The following is a 19,368-nucleotide window of genomic DNA, read 5'->3' as shown; positions in this document are numbered from 1 at the left end:
TGAGGAACCTCACATGTGATGAGATGAGAGGTCCTTGCCAAGTCTAACTCTCGCAGCTAGGACTGTCCCAACTTCTGCACGTCCTTGGACGCAGCTGAAGCTGAGCAATTGATACGGGGGCAGCTTTGAAGGTGGCAAAGGAGAACAAATGATTTGGGTTGAGACTGCAGCCTGTGTGCTGATGCTTCTGACCCAGCTCCGAGAGCAGAAATGCCTTTAGCTGGAATGGCCAGAGGAGTGTATGGAGAGGCATGTTTCTGGAGGGGGTGAGAGACATGTGGCTAAATTCTTGACTCTGGTACTCATGGACAATCAATAATGAGCAGAGAGAAGGGAAGAGGGTTTTGGTACAATCTTTCTTTTAACTGATGCTAAATTGAATGTTGGTTCAGTAACATGATATAATAATATTTAAATAAATGTGGAGGACTAACCCCTTCACAGGGTGTGGGCAGAAGCTTCTGTGTCTGATTCTCTAAATCCTGCACTTGGTCTTCCAACACTGAATTGCACTATGCAATCTGGTTTTCTTCATGGGAGGGTCAAAATATGTTAAAATAACCTTTTAAAACAAAAAAATAAAATGTTGAGGCTTTGTTGAGGAGAAAGAAGCTGAAGGCAAGTTGTAGATGGGAAATTTTTTTTTTTGTGAGATAGATGGCTGGCTGGGGTCTGTGTTTTAGCTGAAACAAGGGTAATACAACTTGTGTAAGACTGTGACAGCACAGCATATTTATCTTTTATTATTATTATCTAGTTTTCTGGATTTCTACATTTCAACATATTTAGAATTCCTATTTCATTTTCACAAGACACTACATTTTGTGTTATGCATTTGGCTGTATTGCACGTGCAAGGGTTACAAAAAAGGCACTATATGTGCATTACTGCTGTACCTTTATATTTATCTACATGCCAAGATTAATCCAAGATGCGGTAATGTTTTGCCTTAGAGCAATTGTACCAATGAACCTTAACCCTGATCTTAAGAGACTTACTCTCTGTTCCTGTGACAGTTTGTTTATTCTTCACTTCAGGGCCTCTTTTGAGCTAAAACAGCCATTAAGAGCAAATTGTTCTGGACAGCTTTTCTGCTTCTGAGTAACAAAAACTGTGCAACTTATTTTCATTTCTTCCTATACCTTTTCCAGGTGATTCCTGCAAACATAAATCCACTGTAGTATCCATCCAGCACTGGAATATTCTAAATGTGGAGAAATAATGTGACTCATTAACAGTGTGACCTTTCAGCATTCTCTATTTGTAAAAATTTCTGTGTGCAGGGGGCAAATCCCACTGTACTTTGTGTACTTATCATTTTGAATACAATGTGTACAATGTCCATACTGAAGCAAAAAATTATGTCCAGGTACTTTGTATATTTTCAGTTATTTGTGTAGGTTCTTGTGCTATGTGAGTGGCAGATAAAATTATAGCCAAGAATGTTACATGTTGAGGGTTTAGTACTTGGATATATCTAAACCCCTGTAATTCAGTGGAAGGTGTAATGATGTATTTGATTAATCCAATTAATCAACTTAAAAATTATTAGAAAGAATCAATAATATCAAAAAGTGACTAAGAATATATCCCTATATTAAGCAGGAAATATTTTTTTTACTTTGTTATGGACAAGTATATATAATCTCTGGAAGGGTGAAAGAATAGAAATTAAAAAGGATTGTTTGCCTGTAGTACTGTGGAGATATCAAAGGAAAAATGGAGCCTGCTTCAGCTGCTGTTAAAGTTAATAAGATCTGGATCAAACCGAGGACTTCTTACAGCTCTCATGAGGCACCACAGCTCTTGACTTTACTAATCAAGAATTACAACTGAATAATTATGAACTATATCTTTCTATTCACTAAAGAAGAAATAACTCCTGGGTAGATTTAACATGGTAAAACTTGCTTTATTAAACCTTTTTTAATTAACCAAATACCTTACATTATTTCAGGTCCTGCTATACTGTTTCTTCTTACAGGAGAACTACTGAAACAGAGACAAAGGTCAGTTTAGGAATACAAAACTATATATTTTACAATTGTATCTAAAATGAAAAGAAGTTAATCAGATAAAGGTATCAATCTTTATCAAGCTAAAATCTCAGGCTGACAGTGCAAATAGGTTTATAGTAGAATAATAAATAATTTACTGCCCTTTTAAAAACATTTTATTGAATTGCAGTTGCAATATAATTTACAAATTGCTGGAAGTGAGATAGAATTTGTTTGTTTGTTTGTTTGCATTTTCACAGATATTTTTCTTCTTTTGTTGCTGCCACAGAACAGAGACAGCAGTTATTTCTGTAGTATGGCCAGTATTCTTCCTTTGTATTTATCTAATCCTATAACTGAGACATTGCACTGCTTAGAATGAAGAAAAAATATTACACATGTATAGATCCATACGTATACTGTTTATGCAATTATTGATTTTTTTTAATAGAAGTATTTATACTATTAACTGTAATTGAGATTTTGGTCTTGTCCCTTCTACTTCTATTTATTAGAAATTATGATCTAGGAAAGTATGAATAAATGAAAATCTGGTTTAGCATTTCATATTGCATCTCATTAATTTTAAAGCTGCGTAATTGTAAACTCTATGGTAATAATTCTGAACAATTTATTTATAGGCAGTTGAACAGATAGATTGAGGAGCTGAAGTGGAGTCTTACAGGACACTTAAGATATTCTGTGAACACTTTGTACTACATGCATTAATGGTAAATTTTGAGAAGTGTTATGTGTTGATAGATGCGATGAACAGAGCTGGAATGAGCTTCATTACAGCTGCTGCAGTTTGTAAATATGAGGGTTATGACAGCTTAGAGAAGCCGAAATCAAGGAATTCTTGCAGAATAAGCACCTGCTCATTGGCTGTGCTATTAAGAAAAATGAAACACTGAGATAAATCTCAGATTGGTTTTTCAGTGTAAAATCTGCTTATGTTCAGGTATTATTGTCCTGTAGTGAGGATCTGAGGACCAAAGCAGATTTTACAACATGAAGAAATCTTGTATTGTCTGTATGATTTTTACACAGAATATGTAAATTTCTCAGGTGGTGCTCAGTTAGCTGTAGTTTTCAGCAAAATTACGTAAGAACATAAATAATTCCAATAGTTCATGAAATATGAATAAAGGCCTATTCAATACTTTCTTTTTTTGAGGCTCATAGGAAACTTAAATTGAATGTTGCTGCTGAAGCTCTTTTGAAGTGATATTCTGTAAAGTTTTTAACATGCCACGTACTTGTCCATTAATTTGAAATAGTTTTCAATTCTTTCAGTGTTCCCTTACAATCAAAAATTTTGTCAAATGCCAGTCCTCAGTTCTGCAGAGTTTCTGAACAAGGGCTATTGGACTTGTCCTAAAATGATCAACCTCAGTGCTGGAAACATTTCACTTTTCTGCATTGCTGCTTCTTGTTATTACAGAAGGAAACAGTCCTCTGTAGCTGTTGGGCAATATGTTTTGCCCCTAAGTAAAATTATAGAGATATTGTTACTTGCCTGTTTGACATCTACAAACAGAGAAAGCCAGGTGCTGCTGCTTGCAAGACATCCTCAATTCCCTATGTGTCCACTCATGCAAGGCACTTTCCCTGCATCATGTCATTGTGTACTGTGAATTTAAAAGGAGTGGAAAAGACAGAGTATGTCACATATGTTGATAAGACTCCTGCGGCCGCAACATCTTTCTCGCCCCAAATTACAGCAGGCTACAGCAAGACCAGTTTGGTCAAAAAAAGAATGATAAAAACACAGAAAAGCTTTCAAACTAAGAGAGGTGAGAAACTCTGATTATGATAATTATATACCTTAGATAAATAAGCTGTGCCAGGATGCATCTAGTCTTTTACAAAGTAATAGCAAATGTTGATAAGTTAGAGCAGGAATGGCTATTCACTTTATCTTACAAAACATGGTGATTAAGATATTAATGAAACTGAAATGTTTTGCCTGCAAAATTGAAAGGAAGTTTTTTCATACAATGTGTATTTTCCTTGGGGAAATCAGTATTTCAGGATACTGTTTGATATCTAGAGTTCAGTGGGATCTAGAAAAGGAGTTGGCAATGAAAAAATCCCAACAAAACAAAACTAAAACCCAAGCTTACTCAGATTTGACATACTGTTAAGTAAAGATTTAAGTATTTTAGACGAGATAAATTCTTATGTTACTGACTCACAGGGTCTAGAAGAATCTTCACCTGAGGCAGATGTGACCTAACTACCTCTTGCAAAACTCCTTGAAGTTTTATGAAACAGCTGTGGCCAAGGACAAAGCTCTGCACCAGCTGAACCACGGGCCTGATCCAGCACAACAATTGTTACACCTCCACTCCGATAGCAATAATTCCCCCATGGTGTAGAATGAGGTCCTTGCAGTGCCCTGGCACCTACTAGTTTTAGGGGGAATGGGCGTGTGTGCAAAGAGGGCAGTTTCCTAGGTAGTACCAGTATATTGGTTTTGTGTGGCAAGGTTTTGGTAGCGGGGGTGTGTGTGTGTGTGTGTGTGTGTGTACAGAGGTGGCTTCTGTAAGAAGCTGCTGGAAGCTTCCCCTGTGTTCGAGAGAGAGCCTATACCAGCCGGCTCTAAGACGGACCCGCCGCTGGCCAAGGCCGAGCCAATCTGTGATAGCGGTAACGCCTCTGTGATAAAATTTTTAAGAAGGAAAAAAAAGTTGGGACGCAGAGAAACAGCCGCCGGAGCAAGGAGTGAGAACATGTAAGAGAAACAAGCCTGCGGACACCAAGGTCAGTGAAGAAGAAGGGGGAGGAGATGCTCCAGGCGCCAGAGCGAAGATTCCCCTGCAGCCTGTGGTGAAGACCCTGGTGAGGCAGGCTGTCCCCCTGCAGTCCAGGGAGGTCCACAGGGGAGCAGATATCCACCTGCAGCCCGGGGAGGACCCCACGCCAGAGCAGGGGGATGCCCACAGGAGGCTGTGACCCCGTGGGAAGCCTGTGCTGGAGCAGACTCCTGGCAGGACCTGTGGATCTGTGGAGAGAGGAGCCCACACTGGAGCAGGTTTTCTGGCAGGACTTGTGACCCCGTGGGGGACCCACGCTGGAGCAGTGTGCTCCTGAAGGACTGCACACTGTGGAAAGGACCCATGCTGGAGCAGTTCGTGAAGAACTGCAGCCCGTGGGAAGGACCCACATTGGAGAAGTTCATGGAGGGACTGTCTCTCGTGGGTGGGACCCCACGCTGGAGCAGGGGAAGAGTGTGATGAGCCCTCCCCCTGAGAAGGATTAGCGGCAGAAAATAACGTGTGATGACCGTAAACCCCATCCCCGTCCGCCTTGTGCCGCTGGGGGGGCTTGGTGAAGGAATCCGGGAGTGAAGTTGTGCCCGGGAAGAAGTGAGGGGTGGAGGGAAGGTGTTCTGAGATTTGGTTTTATTTCTCATTACCTTACTCTGGCTGATTTGTAATAAATTGAGCTAATTTTCCCCAAGCTGAGTCTGTTTTGCCCGTGATGGTAATTAGTGATCTAATTGATCTCTCCCGTCCTTATCTCGACCCACAAGCTTTTTTGTTATATTTTTCTCTCCCCTGTCCAGCTGAGAAGGGAGAGTGATAGAGCGGCTTTGGTGGGCACCTGGCATTCAGCCAGGGTCAACCCATCACAACCAGGTAAGAGAAGTCCAGCTCAACCTCCTACATTGCCCTAGCTTGTAGAAGCACCAGGTGTTAAAAACTGCTACTGCAGTTTTGGAGACATAAATGTAGTTTGAGTAAGTTCACCAGGTACACAGGTTGTGCTGACTCCTGCATAGGTGGTGAGGAGCAGGAGCTTCCATTCCTCCTGCCAGGAGGCCTGTGACCCTCTGCAGAGACAGGGCATTGCCAGGTACATCTTGCCATAGTTACTGCTTAGGACTGGGGAAAGGGAGTATTGGGCCACCTTCTGCTAACCTCCACCATGGTGGTCTGTAAGACTCCAGGTGTGCCTTTTCTTTCCTTGTCTGCTCCCCTTTCAGCAAACCTTGGTGACAGACACAGTTGATGCTTCCAGGCACACTCTAGTGTCTTTTTGCTGGTAAAAAATGCTGATTGGCATCCTAATGAAAATCTAATTGATGCAATCAAATTGTCTCTTGTTGATCCTGAAGTGCATGTGGTAACAAGTCTCTTCTGTGGTGACACATGCTGTAAACAGTTTATTTTCATGTGTAAAGGAAATATGTCACCTCCAATGTGACCCTGCTTTACATCAAAGACACACTGTTGAGAGTTTTGTCTGAAAATTAAGAACCAGCATGAAGACCAAATGTTGATTTTAATTTATACAAATAATTTCTATTAAACAGCTTCTATGAATGAGACTATCTGAAAATGAAACCTTGAAAGCGCTTTATAGTAAATAAGGTATTCAGCATCTTAACATTTACTGCTGAAATATAAGTAATTTTATACTATGCTATTTACTGTGAAAGCTGGATGCCCTTAAACATATAGTCTCCTCGACATATATGAGCTGCCCAACTTGGATGCTTTTTCATTCTCTCATTTGGCAGTGAATTTCATACATTCTAAGTGAAAACTCCCATCTTTTCTCATTACTGTTGCATGTCTAAATTCAAATATCTCTCTTATAATGCTGAGTGTGGTTTTACTTGCTTTATCATTGGCATTTCCAATAGTTTTGTGGTGGTGATTTGGAACCTAAATAGTAGAGGCATCTCCTCTCTAAAGTAATGGCAACATCTTAAGAAAAACTGAGTCTGATACTACAAAATTAGGCCCCTTTTACCACCTTTGCCCCTCCCTACCTCCAGGACTGAAATCGGCTTAGCCACAACTAGTTCAGTAGAGAAGTTTGTTTACAGTCTTATGCAAGGGGCTTTTATTCTGCATATGTTACAAATAATAGCTTTGGACTAATAGGAAGATCCTAGAACATTACTCTGACATCTGTAAGTCATTATTGGAAGTTACATTCCTGGGTGAAGGATCTCTCCAACTCTCCCCTCCTCCCCTTCTCCCAGATCTCTGCTGGAAAAAACAGCCAGCCCCTCTATGTTTGAAGAAACTGGTTCTTATATCTCTTATAGTAGCTATGCAGATAATCCTTACGGTAGAAGTCCGGTCTCTCTCCTGTGTATCAACAATGGCTTAACGACATGAAAATTACTGCGATAATAGAAAAATCCCGAACTTTTGGGAGAGGAAATCGCCTGGTGAACATTTGTCTAAAAGCTAAAGTTCGCAGGCTCTTTAATCTGAAGTGGCCTGATTCAGTCACTCTTAGTTGTGTCAGATAATGTGTGAATTTTCCCAATAAGCAGAGCTACCAGGACTGGGGCCTTGGCTGAGTAATGCAGTGTCCTACAAGGAACAAAATACAGCATCCTACAAAATAGTATGTACTTTTTTCTTCGCTTATTTTGGCCTGAGTCTCATCTTTGTTTGAGTCTTGGTCTTTGGCTAGTATTTGTTTGCTAGTACCACTAGGAGATCTGAACTAATGTAAACTGAAATAGTGAGGGGTTCCAACTTGCATCTCTCCAGGCAGATGAACTCATTACAGATTTAGTCAACAGAACTTGGACACTCAAGCAATTTCATTAACTCTGAGGGGAACAACTTATTAACTTATTGGTAAACACATCAGTAATTGGTTGAACTGGGGCTTAACAAAGATGTGCATTATGGAGAAAGTTCCCTAAAAACTTCACTGGCAGAGATGGGTAAGATAGTACCCTAAATCAGAGTACCAGAATAATCCATGCACTGTTCTAGCATGCATGCAGAACAAACATATGTTGGTACTAAAAGTAGTAAAGTAAAACCACTTTGTAAAAGTTGGGTTGGGTTTTTTTTTGGACATATAGTATACAGAAAAGGGAAAGAGCAATGTAATTAGATATTAAAATGAAAATATTTTGTGAAATTTCTCAAATTAGCTGACAATTTTTGTAAACTCTTTTGTCAGATCCATAAATCAGATGAAATTGATTTTTGCTATTTTTTTTTTTAAAATGGAAAGATATTTAAGTTTAATCTGACCAGTTTTAGTGTACACAGAAAACGTGTGGTAGGTAAGTGTGAAAAACTTGCAGACAAATGTGCAATTGATTGCTTCTCTTTTCATACATGCTAACTTTAAAATTGAAGTGATACATTTCTACAGTATATAGTTGATCAAAATAGAATTAAAATACAAATAATTTTGAAAGTTTTCAATATAATGCTTATTCTTTTGAACATGTTACAAGGACTGTAAGCAGAAAAAGGGTTGAACCAAAAAAATCTTGCTCACATTTACATAGCTAAATTAACAGTGGGCTTGTATAACGCTTTCCTTTCGAGTGTGTGATAAGCCCCACGTGCAATATCTGTATTTGTTGGCAGATGGAAGATGGGAGCAGAGGGAGGTTTTTCTCATTTAAATGGATCTGCTTTCTTTTTCTTAATAATAACCAAGAAATAAGGTATCCTTTTAGTGTGCTTGCCTATATGTACTTTGTTGCTTAAAATTGCCCTGAGCATATTAATAGTATAGCACAGCATTCAAATAATATCATTTGTGGTGGGTGTGGGAGCAAAGACCTTGTAGTTGGGTTTGGGAATATCTACCATGGGGAATCTCTTATGAAATAGCTGTTACTTCGTGCAGTGTGGTCCATTCCAAATGCTAACCATTTACTCTTCAGATATTTTTTCCTGAGCCTTGCAGATAACGTATCTCTGTGGGGATTGATTTAGCTGCACTCACCAGAGGTGAGGAAATCACCTCACCTTTCTTTCAATTTGGTGATAGTATATTAACGAGGGGAGTGTTAGTCTCTGGAGCTTCCTCCCACCCTTTAACACATCAGATTCATATTAGCAATATTTATTATCTAGAAGGGTGACTCAGTGTCAGCTGTTTTCAATTTTTGCTTATAGCACCCTGGAGAAAAATGTATATCTAAGTAACAATTTACATTTTCATTTCTATACTTTATTGCAGCGGAGCTGGTCACAATACCATAGTAACAGTTGCTTTGCAGCTTCACTTTTGACAGCATTTGATTCTTTGCCATAGTGGAGGTGGTTAAAAGGCTTGCTCATGGTAAGAACTGGTAAGCCTGCAATTCTGAATAATGAAGTGCTATTATTTTGTTGAAAAAAATTAGGCAAGAAACATTTGTCTTCATTTAAAGAAAGCCAAATATTTACAAAAATAAGTAAAAAAAAATATTCAGTGCTTTATTTTGCTTCAGGACTTGCTTCATACATAATGTGTATGCATATTATATTCAACAGCATGTGCAATGTGTAAAGACAATTTTACAACTTCTACAGCTGTTCACCACATGTGTGGCTGCATGGGGAAAACAGCTATGAGCTAAGGATGGTCCCCAGCTTATGCCCCTATGAGAGATATATATGGTTACAGTAAAAAAATGTACACATAGGCGTTGTTAATAAAATGCTAATAGTTACCAAGGACTAAGTTTTGAGTAGTACCACAAACCTGTATTTGAAAAACTACATGTAGAACAAGAAAATTCAACTAAACTGCTGAATATGTTGGTTTGGACTTTTTTTTACCCACAGAAATTCAACAAATACAAAAAAAACAATATGGGCTTTAGTTTTACTACTTAGGATAGGAATTACTCTCAAACATTAACTGCATTTCTTGTAATTGGAAAAGAGAGCAACTCAGTCATATGTTTTGTCTGTCTTTTTGCTAAGTTGACCTAACAGATGCTAACTTAGCCTTTCTGCTGGATGGATGGTTTCATTTCTTGCCATCATGCTTTTGTACATAAAAGGTAAAAGAAAGTATATTGCATCGGAGAAAACACTCTTGGTTTTGGTTAAAAAAAAACCCCAAAAGTGTTCTCATACCTATGCTAAATAAATCTGTTTTATCATGAATGTATGTGGGATTTATTATGCACCCATTAAGAAATTACCTTTGTAATCCCTTCTGCATTAAAGAGAATTTGCTACCTTTTAGATTTCTAACATTGAAAATTTGGACCCAAAGAATTCAGCTGCTTTCTTTTCAGGGATCTGAGTTCTATTCCATACAATGAAATAGGACTGTGTTGAATATTTTTACCGTGAAGAAGTAAAAGCATTTAAGAAATAAAGGTAAGCACAAGACAGTATCTCCTCTGGTATATATGCCTCACACATACATGTATGGATACGTAAGGTTCCAAGTGTAATGCAAGAGTCATTTGTGTTTTGTTTGAGAGGAGAAAGAGGGCTGGGGAGAAGGATTCTACAATCCCTTCATGGACAGTCAATGAAGTTCTCCCTAGCAGAGGGCCAGTACAAAGCCTGGACGCCACATGGAGTCAAAACAGGAATGAAGAAGGGCAGAGCAGTACATGAAAGCTGTTTCTCTGCATTGGCATAGATTTCAACCCCTAGAAGCAGAGATCTAAAAATGTTTTGTGAATTTGTATTCACTTTGAGTGTGAACATCTCAGAATAGTATCAGATGCATCTATTTGGCAGGCAGCAAGTGTTAGTGCTGTCAGTGCCCTGCAGTATCTGGTCTGCAAGTTTCTCTGGCCCATGTGGGTCCCTGTAGAGCAGTTAGACTAAAATTGTGTCCTGTGAGGTATTGGGATAATAGGAAATGCCTATTTCAGCATTTTAGGTTGGATCAGGAGCAGGCTTTGGAAATGAACCTCCTGGCCATTCCCACATGTGGGGCTTTGGTTCGCAAGATGGTTTGCAGTCTCAGAGTACACAAATGGGATTCCTCCTGGGTGAAATTAAACTGTGACCCAGGACCTAACATGCTCCAACAACTAATGGACGTGCAGTCCACACTGGAATGGTTGGAAACCTCCCCATAAACTGTGTGTATAGTAGACTTCAGACCCTCAACACATACAGTTTTGTTCTGTAGACCCCTTCCTGTTGTCCTGCGCTAGTTGTTAATAGAGAGATACCCACAGTCTGATCATTAATACGTCTTGTTCTTTTTAAAAATGATTATGGGAATCTGTTCTTGTATCTCCTATTCCTTCTGGAATTAATTACTGTTCATTAACAAAGTGGTTGGTCTATTTCATGGGAGAAACAGGATGAGACAGATGGAGGCCAGCCAATGTTCTTTAGCATGAGGCCTTTCTCACCCTCATAGTGATAGTTTTGTGGCTCGCACATTAGGAACAATTTTAAATATAGTTAACTATTCTGCTTCTGTTGCTTCTTTATATCAAAATATCGTGACATCTACATCTTCTCTGTCTATATGTACTTGGATGGATCAGTATGTTTTCTAGAGTAGGTTAATATTATCCTTCCATGTTTTAAAAAGAGTATGTTGTGTAGAAATGGTTTGTGTTTTGGTTTTGGTTTTTTTTTTTTTCTTTTCTCCCTCCCCTCCCCCAAGAGCAATTGAATGAAACAAATGAAGTATCAAAAAGAAAATGCAAGCACATGATGCTTCTTTTATAGTAATTTTGGTCTGTTACACCCTATGCAAGTTGAATTTTTTAGGTACATTTTGGCTAGTTCAGAAAAGCATACATTTTTCAGTATGAGCTTTGAAACCTCCTGCAGCCTATATTGCTATGGTGGACACCTACCATGCCAGGCTGTAAATACCTCAGAAAAAAGATTTTTGGTGCAGAGGGAGCTCCCAGTCCTCAAGATAAAATTAATCCTTAAGGCAACAGCAAAATTGAAAGACCCAAATAGCAAATTCATATGTGGATACGGAAATTTATGATCTCTGCTAAAAGTATAACTTGCCTTTGATTGTTTCTTTTTGTCCATGGCTTTCAACAGCACTGAGTGTGGAATTTTGTTGTCTGTCTGATATACTTCAGATGGCTCAACAGATGCACAGCTCACATGTGGCGAGTGTAAGCAACCTGTTTTGTACAAAAGGTTCTCGGCCCTGTGATACAGCAGGGCCTGGATTGTCCTTGCTTTTAGGCAATTTCCATGTGATAACACTGGGGTCACTTGGCTCTGATGTACTACATTTGCTGATGTCCTTCAGCTCATTATCGCCTTCATATTTGACAGTGTCAGTTCTGTGGAACAAGTAATTCAGAAATACATAAAATTTTTGTTAAATTGTGCAAGGCAGGGAATGTTGGTGGGTTACAAGAAGCAGCTGCGGTAATTACCAAGGCTTGTGTTTGGGCCCTTAGTGAGGAATAGTAATGAAAATACAGCTAGTTGAATATACTCTGGACTGCTTGTCTTTGGATGTGTGCTATGATTGCTGTTGTCAGTCAGCTTGTTTCAAGGTGCTTTCAGCTTATTTGCATGGACTTCCATGTTGAAAGATTGTCTTTCCCCACAAGCCCCATTCTCACTAGTGCAATCAAGGGACCCAACATCTGGATAGACCAATCTTTTCTCTCAAGGTTTGGTAAAGCAGCAGATAGGAGGTTAGGTTGTTTTACCTCCTCCCTCTCTTGATCTTTTGTGTAGGAAAAGGAAACTTGCATTTGGCTTTTTTTAATGTGTGAATGGCAACAAAGAATGGATTTTGATAGCAATTCACACACACCTACACTAAATAATTGATACTTTATGAATCAATGTATGACATGAAAGTCTTCCAGCAGTAAATTATGTGTCAAATTTAAGCATAAACCCTTCAAATATTTTATGTATGCACTTGTCTTATATCTCCACTCAGACTTAATGGAGGACAGTTAAGATTGATAGGTCATATTCCCTGGCACATGTGTTATTGTAATTCCAAGGATGATGAACTAACACATGGGAAAAACAAATATCCAACATTAGACACTAATCAGTAGCAGTCTAAAGCAAAATGAGGAATGTAAAGTATTACAGATCACTTGGAGGGATGAAATTGAGATCCTACGCTTGCAAAAAGACTCTAACTCTTATACACAAAGACAAAAGAATATGTCCTCTGAAATAGTTTAACACTGCACAGTATATGTGGAAGAAAAGCTTTTACATTAATTCATAATTCCAGACGGATCTAAACTCTAAGTCACATAGGAAGGTATAAAATTAAGCACTTTTACACATTTCTTTTGTAGTAGTATTGGTAATTTCCATTACAAAAGAAAAATAAAGATGTGTTCTCCAGGGGCAGTTCTAAACATGAGCACAGAGCAGCAGTGCAGAATTCCTTCCTTGAACTTTTGAAGTTCAAACAAGAGATAAACTTGAGCCTGGGTGATACATCACGCAGTGATTCCCAAATCCAGAAATTCTGCCACAGGTTGGTATTTAAGTTCATATAGCTAGTAGGTTTAAATGAGTGACTTTTCCTTGTGGGGGAGCAATTTTGGAAACAAACTGTATACTAAAGAGAGACTCATTGGGGCTCCAAAAATATCATACTGTATCATCTTATAAACATCTAGTGACCTCCTCATCCTCAAGCCCCTTTGCAAACAGACTGATAATAAAATGGTAGCTTTATATAACATAAGGACGTGCAACTTCTGTTTTTTTTTGGTTGGTTGTTTTTTCTATTTTTGTGTTGGTTTTGGTTTTGTGTTTTGGGTTTTTTTGTGTTTTTTTTTTTTTTTTTTTTTTAATTCACATGAAATTTTCTAATTTTACTGGGACTTACAGCAAGATTCTGAACATCTAGCCAATTTTGGTTTGGGACAGAAATATCACTTAAGCAGTTTTATTTCAGGCATTTTTACTGTGCTGGATGAAATTTACCTTATGAAAGATAATGACTATGTACCTAGCTGCTTGATTTTTGGCTCTGCTTCATCTGTGAGGCAGACTGTACTTGAGTTTCCTTCCATTTCTGTGTCATGACCCAGTGGATTGTGTCCTTGCAATCAAATCAGATTGGGAAGGGAGGAAAAAGAGAAAAAGAAATCAACAAAAGATCAAAAGGGCTAAGAGAAAATATCCAAGCCACATAACTAATACAATGTGTCAAGCTTCAATGCTCAATTACTTCATTTTGCATTCCTTTCTTTCACTTACCTTTGCTAACTGAAGTTGTTGGGTGTCTATGCAGCAGCTTTGTCGTGAAGTTTTTCAGTGAAACATTTGCCACCCTGTGGATATTATATAAATAAAACCCAATAAAGTAATTAGGCCATTGTGTACACGAGAAGATTTTAGCCTGTGATATTTACATCTTGGCTGCAAAGAAATCCACCCATAATATGGTCTTGAAACCACAACCATGCAGTATAAATTTCAAAACAGAATACAGCAGTTTGGGACCTGATCCTGCAAACCACATGTGCAATTTTATTCATATGTGTAATTCCATATTTTAAGTATTAACAGGGGTGAATATGAGTTATTTAATATGTGGGCTTGAATCTGAAAGTATGTGTATATGTTATTTATGAAATAATTTTTATATGACTAAGTTCTAGGTGTGTTATGATCAAACGTAAAGAGAATTGTCCAGAACTGAAGAGTTTAAAGTCACCTATTAACTTCTACCTATTTGATTAGATTTTGGATTGAGCTCTAAACAGACAACATGCAATATGAGGAATGGGATCCAGCCAGAAAGAAGTGATTGAGCAGTGAAGGTATGCTAGTTTCACATTTTTCTTGTTTGATCTTTTGTTGATTTTTCCCTTCTCTCATACAATCTCCCTTTCTTTCCTCCCTCTTCTGGTCTATTGTGTTTGCACTTGTTAGGTTGAGGGCCTATAAACATCTTATCAGAAAAATGTTGGAAGGAGGGTAAGGGGCATATCAGAGTCAGTAAAAGAGGAGTGCTGGGTATAGGGGAGCCTGTGCAAGGCACGCAGGAAAGAATGGGAGGTACAAAGGGGATGGTTAGACATGCTGGAGGGTTTTGGTCTTTTTCCTTCCTTTTTTTTTTAATCTGAAGTCTTTAAGAATGTGTTATTTGAATTGGATATGTAGCATCAGTTTTGAGTTCAAAACCCATGGTACCTTCCATGATCGGGTCGTATATGACTTGTCTGTGTTTGGAATTACTCCAGATTTGCTGCTGCACTTGAAATTCATTCCCTGCCTCAATCCAAAGTAATTTTCAAGTGTAGACAAGCCTAACAGTTCAACACTAACATTTACTTACCTTTGGCAAAAGTTTTAGGTGTTTAAGGAATGCAGGATCATTCAGTAAGGAATGTAGAATTTTACCTCATTATTTTGTATTAATGAGTTATTTCCTAAGAAGCTTTTAATGGCTTAATTTTATTAATTGAACCTTCCTATTAAAGGTTGCATGGGTAGAGTCATATAACTGTAATGATGAAGTTATTGCAGCATAACAACCCATATCTAGTCAGCAACCTACTGACCTTTCCTTTCCCTGCCTCCAGCTGCACAATAAAACACTTTACCTTAAAACACAAAGTTAATTTTAAATAATAGCATTTTACAGCAGAGAGGGACAGAATGGGCGACCTGGACAATAACTGCACTCATCTAAACATATTCCTTGTGCTTGATCCCAGTTCCAAACCAGCCTTATGTGAAAGATGTACTTGCAAGATGCCTACTCATCCATTTCTTTTTGGAAATTTAGCAAATTGGGATATTTACTCTCTTGTGGACTTTCAAAACTACCAATGCTTCTCTAGTATTTCAAGAATATAGCTGCTGGCCTGTTTTCTGCATCCAGGGTTACAGAACCTGTAACCTGACTTAATGTAGAATAGTACAAGATAGATAAATTTAAAAGCAAATGGTCAAGCAGTTCTTAGAACAGTGTGGTCCTTCCTATCTCTGGGGTTTTTTTGTTGTTGTTGGTTGTTTGTGGTTTGGTTTTTTTTAATGCTATAGGGGGTGGGACAGTCTTTTAGCCTTGAAAAGATTCTAGACACTGTATAAAGTAAGACAGCATTTTGTGAGAATTAGTCCTTACTAATGTCTGAGAATAATTTCTGTGATATTGAAATACTTTATGACAGGAAAACATTTTCATACTAAGTTGCTCTTTTATGGAAGTCTGTGCTTTCAGGATTAGAGTCTGCAAGTCAATTTGAGAATAAACATTTTGTAGAGCTATTGTACCCTCCATTTCTTTTGGTAGGTGAAGTACTTTTAAATAGTGCTATAAATAGGCAAGTGATCATCAGATGCCTACATCCTGCAGTAACTATTTAAAGCCCACTTGTACATGTGGCAGCGGATTCATCGTAAGAATATGTTCATTAGCAGGACGTATATTCAATGCCATACCAACTACAGCACGTAGTCCCTAGCTCCGTGTCTAGTCTCAAGGCCCCAGTCTAGCGTCATTACAGAAGGCAGAGAGGATTCTGTGTTTCTTAAAACTGTGGAAATTACCCAGGCAATAATGTTTTTAGTATGGTAAGGTTTTGAGAACAAGTGAACTTTAATTCTGCTGTTAAACTCAAATCTATTAAAAAAAATGTTAGTTTATGTGAAATTTGATTTCACAAGAAGTTGAACGCTGTGGCTTTGGTTCAATAAAACAGCATTGGTTAACTATAAATAACGCTATGTGATCTTCAGTAGTGTCTGCTTAAAATTATGTGCTTGAAGTTTTTTGTTGAATCAGTGGTAAATGTGCTAAGCTGAGCTCCATAGTGGATATCTGGTATGTTGGGCACTCAAGAATGTGGCTGATGCCAAGGCTGTTGGGCTCACACAAACCCAGAGTAACATGGGGTGTGTCTGTACCTTATAACAGAGCGTGATGTGAAGACCTTTGGCTTAGGGCTGATGAAGGCAGGTATATGTATGCCGCTCATTACTGTAAAGATCTAAAATAATAAGAGTAAAGGGTGAGAGTTGGGGTTATTCAGACTGGACAAGAGGAGGCTCTGGGGCGAGCTTATTGCAGCCTTTTAATACTTAAAGGGGGCTTATAAGAAAGACGGGGACAAACTTTTTAGCAGGGCCTGTAGTGATAGGACAAGGGGTAATGGTTTTAAACTAAAAGAGGGTAGATTCAGACTAGACATGAGGAAGAAATTTTTTTTACCATGAGAGTGGTGAAACACTGGAACAGGTTGCCCAGAGAGGTGGTAGATGCCCCATCCCTGGAAGTGTTCAAGGTCAGGTTGGTTGGGGTTGAAGATGTCCCTGCTCATTGCAGGGGGGTTGGACTAGATGACTTTTAAAGGTCCCTTCCAACCCAAACTATTCGATGATTCTATGACTATAGAATGGTATCCAAATTAATAAGCCCTATCCCTGGGAAGGATTAGTTAGTTCAGGTTGGATGCCATTTTAGTGGTTTGATACTGCTTCTGGCTTGGGTGATGTGAACTCCGCTGACTCTTCGGTGCAGGTTACATCTTTATGACCATAATGTGAAGTTAGTAATTGCAGCTGGCCCTTAATTTTGTGTGACTAGTAAATGAGTAGTTGCTATCCACAGAAGTATCCCTACTGAATTTCATGGGCCTGTGCAAATAAAAGCGTTGGTGCTAATGACTCAGAATCCATCCTGTTTAAAAAAAAATAATAAAAAAGAAATAAGGAGGGAAAAAAAAAAAATTAAAACTGCCAAGTGATGTTAATAGTTTTAACTTGGTTCATATTTTGGAAGATGAGAATTGACATTTACTTAATTCTGTAGCACTCTGAAAACCTCTAAACCTCTTGCAAAAGTGAACTGTCACAGCTTTCATACATCTTAGTGAGGATAATACATTAAATTGCTGGGTTGGGCCAATGCCTGCTAAGTGAAATAATCCTGCCCTGGACAAGAAGTTAATCCCTAGATCAGCAAATACTTAAAAAGTAAGTAAAAATGTAAATTATGTATATAATTTTATTCTACAGCTGCAAAGATTGAACACTACAGCTAAGATTACTGCAATTTTCCTTGGTTTTAATAGGAAATGAGGTGTTTTCTCTTTATTCTGCCATGAAATGTAAAAAAAAAAAAAAAAAAAAAAAAAAAAAAAAAGGAATTCCCAAAGCCAACTGTATAACATTATGTTCCTGGGTGACATGCACCTAGTTGTACTTTTATGTGGCAATTTTTCATGTCTTCATATACATGAACTTCATATACATCAACTCTCATCTGAGTTACACATTAGTTTATAACTAAAAATCAGTCTTGAGCATGTCTTGGAAAGTCTTGAACTTTTTCAGACACCAGGGGAAATAGTGTAAAGTCTGAACTATGGTCAAGGATGCTCAGTACCTAACAGAGTTGGCTCCAAGGACAAGAATCAGTTCTTAACCAACATCAGTGAAAACAGTGAAAATAATTTGGCTGGGGCCAGACCTGTGTACAAAGAATTTGATTTTGCCAAGACTTGTGCACACATTTGACTTCACAAACTTGAAGAGCTTTCACAGCTGCTCATTTGAGTGAACCTAATCTGTTTAAGTTAATCTTTGCGGGGTTGGGACCTAAAAGAGTATTTAAAAATAATTGGTTTGCTGAAGTTTCAATCCCATTTTTAATCAGCGCTCTGGAATTTCAGCTAGCGGAAATACAGTAGACACACAATATGCATTGAAATACATACGTTGCATTTAGTGCTGTAGAATATTAATTTTCTTCTTTGTTGAAGGGACTTCCCCCACCTCCACATCTCTCTTGCGAAGATTTTACATCCTACATATAGACTGAGAGTGATAAGAGAGGAGTAAGTCATGCTCCAACATGTGCAACTTTTCAAACACTAAAAATAAAAAAAAAATTGTGTGAGCGAGCTTAGGCTGCCAACAAGCAGTCTGAACTTGTGTTTTACTTGTTTCTGCAGGTATTATAAGGCTGTTCACGAAAATATTTAATGCAGACTAAATGCTTATTATACAGCAACCTTTGATTTGCTTGCTAGAGGTCTCTTATATACAGATAATGTGGAAGTTTTGAGGCCTAGTCTTTGGGGGTGCGCGGCACTTCCCAGGACCCAGCCATTTACTGATGTATGGTATGTGCAGCAGAACTGTACGAGTAAGACTTGTCCAAATAGGTGGAGCTCAAAATTAAGCGTAAGTGGCAATGGATTATTCCAGGTTGCAAATCGGCATTTCAGGAGCGGCTAAAATTGCATCTGAACTCTCTTAACAGACCTCTTGGGTAGATGTAAGAACTCAGCATTCATTGACAATTTGGGGACAAAGGGCCTGATGGTTAGTGAAGTCAAACAGTGCTACAAAACAACTGACCACCCACCCCACCACCCCCTTGCCCCCAGTAAGAAAGCAGATTAAACTAGTAAAATTTTGTTGAAACATTGTGAAACTCCTCTGCGTTTCTCTGTATCTCTGCATGGTCTCCACGCCTATACAGGAGTATTTGCTTATTCGGATAAGAATAGGATTAGGGCTCAATTTTGCAATGGGAGCTTTGCTGTATTAACGTTTTGCAAAGCGCCAGTAGTGCTGAGAGGTACCATGACTTCTAAAGGATGTATAGGTGATGAGAACAGTAGAGCACAAACCCGTCCTTGTCGGCCTAAGACACCGCGTCGGAAACTAATTCTCAGCTCATCCTTGCTGAA

The sequence above is a fragment of the Accipiter gentilis genome, chromosome 8 (assembly GCF_929443795.1).
Source record: "Accipiter gentilis chromosome 8, bAccGen1.1, whole genome shotgun sequence".
Classification (NCBI taxonomy): domain Eukaryota; kingdom Metazoa; phylum Chordata; class Aves; order Accipitriformes; family Accipitridae; genus Astur; species Astur gentilis.
This window is presented reverse-complemented; position numbering follows the sequence as displayed.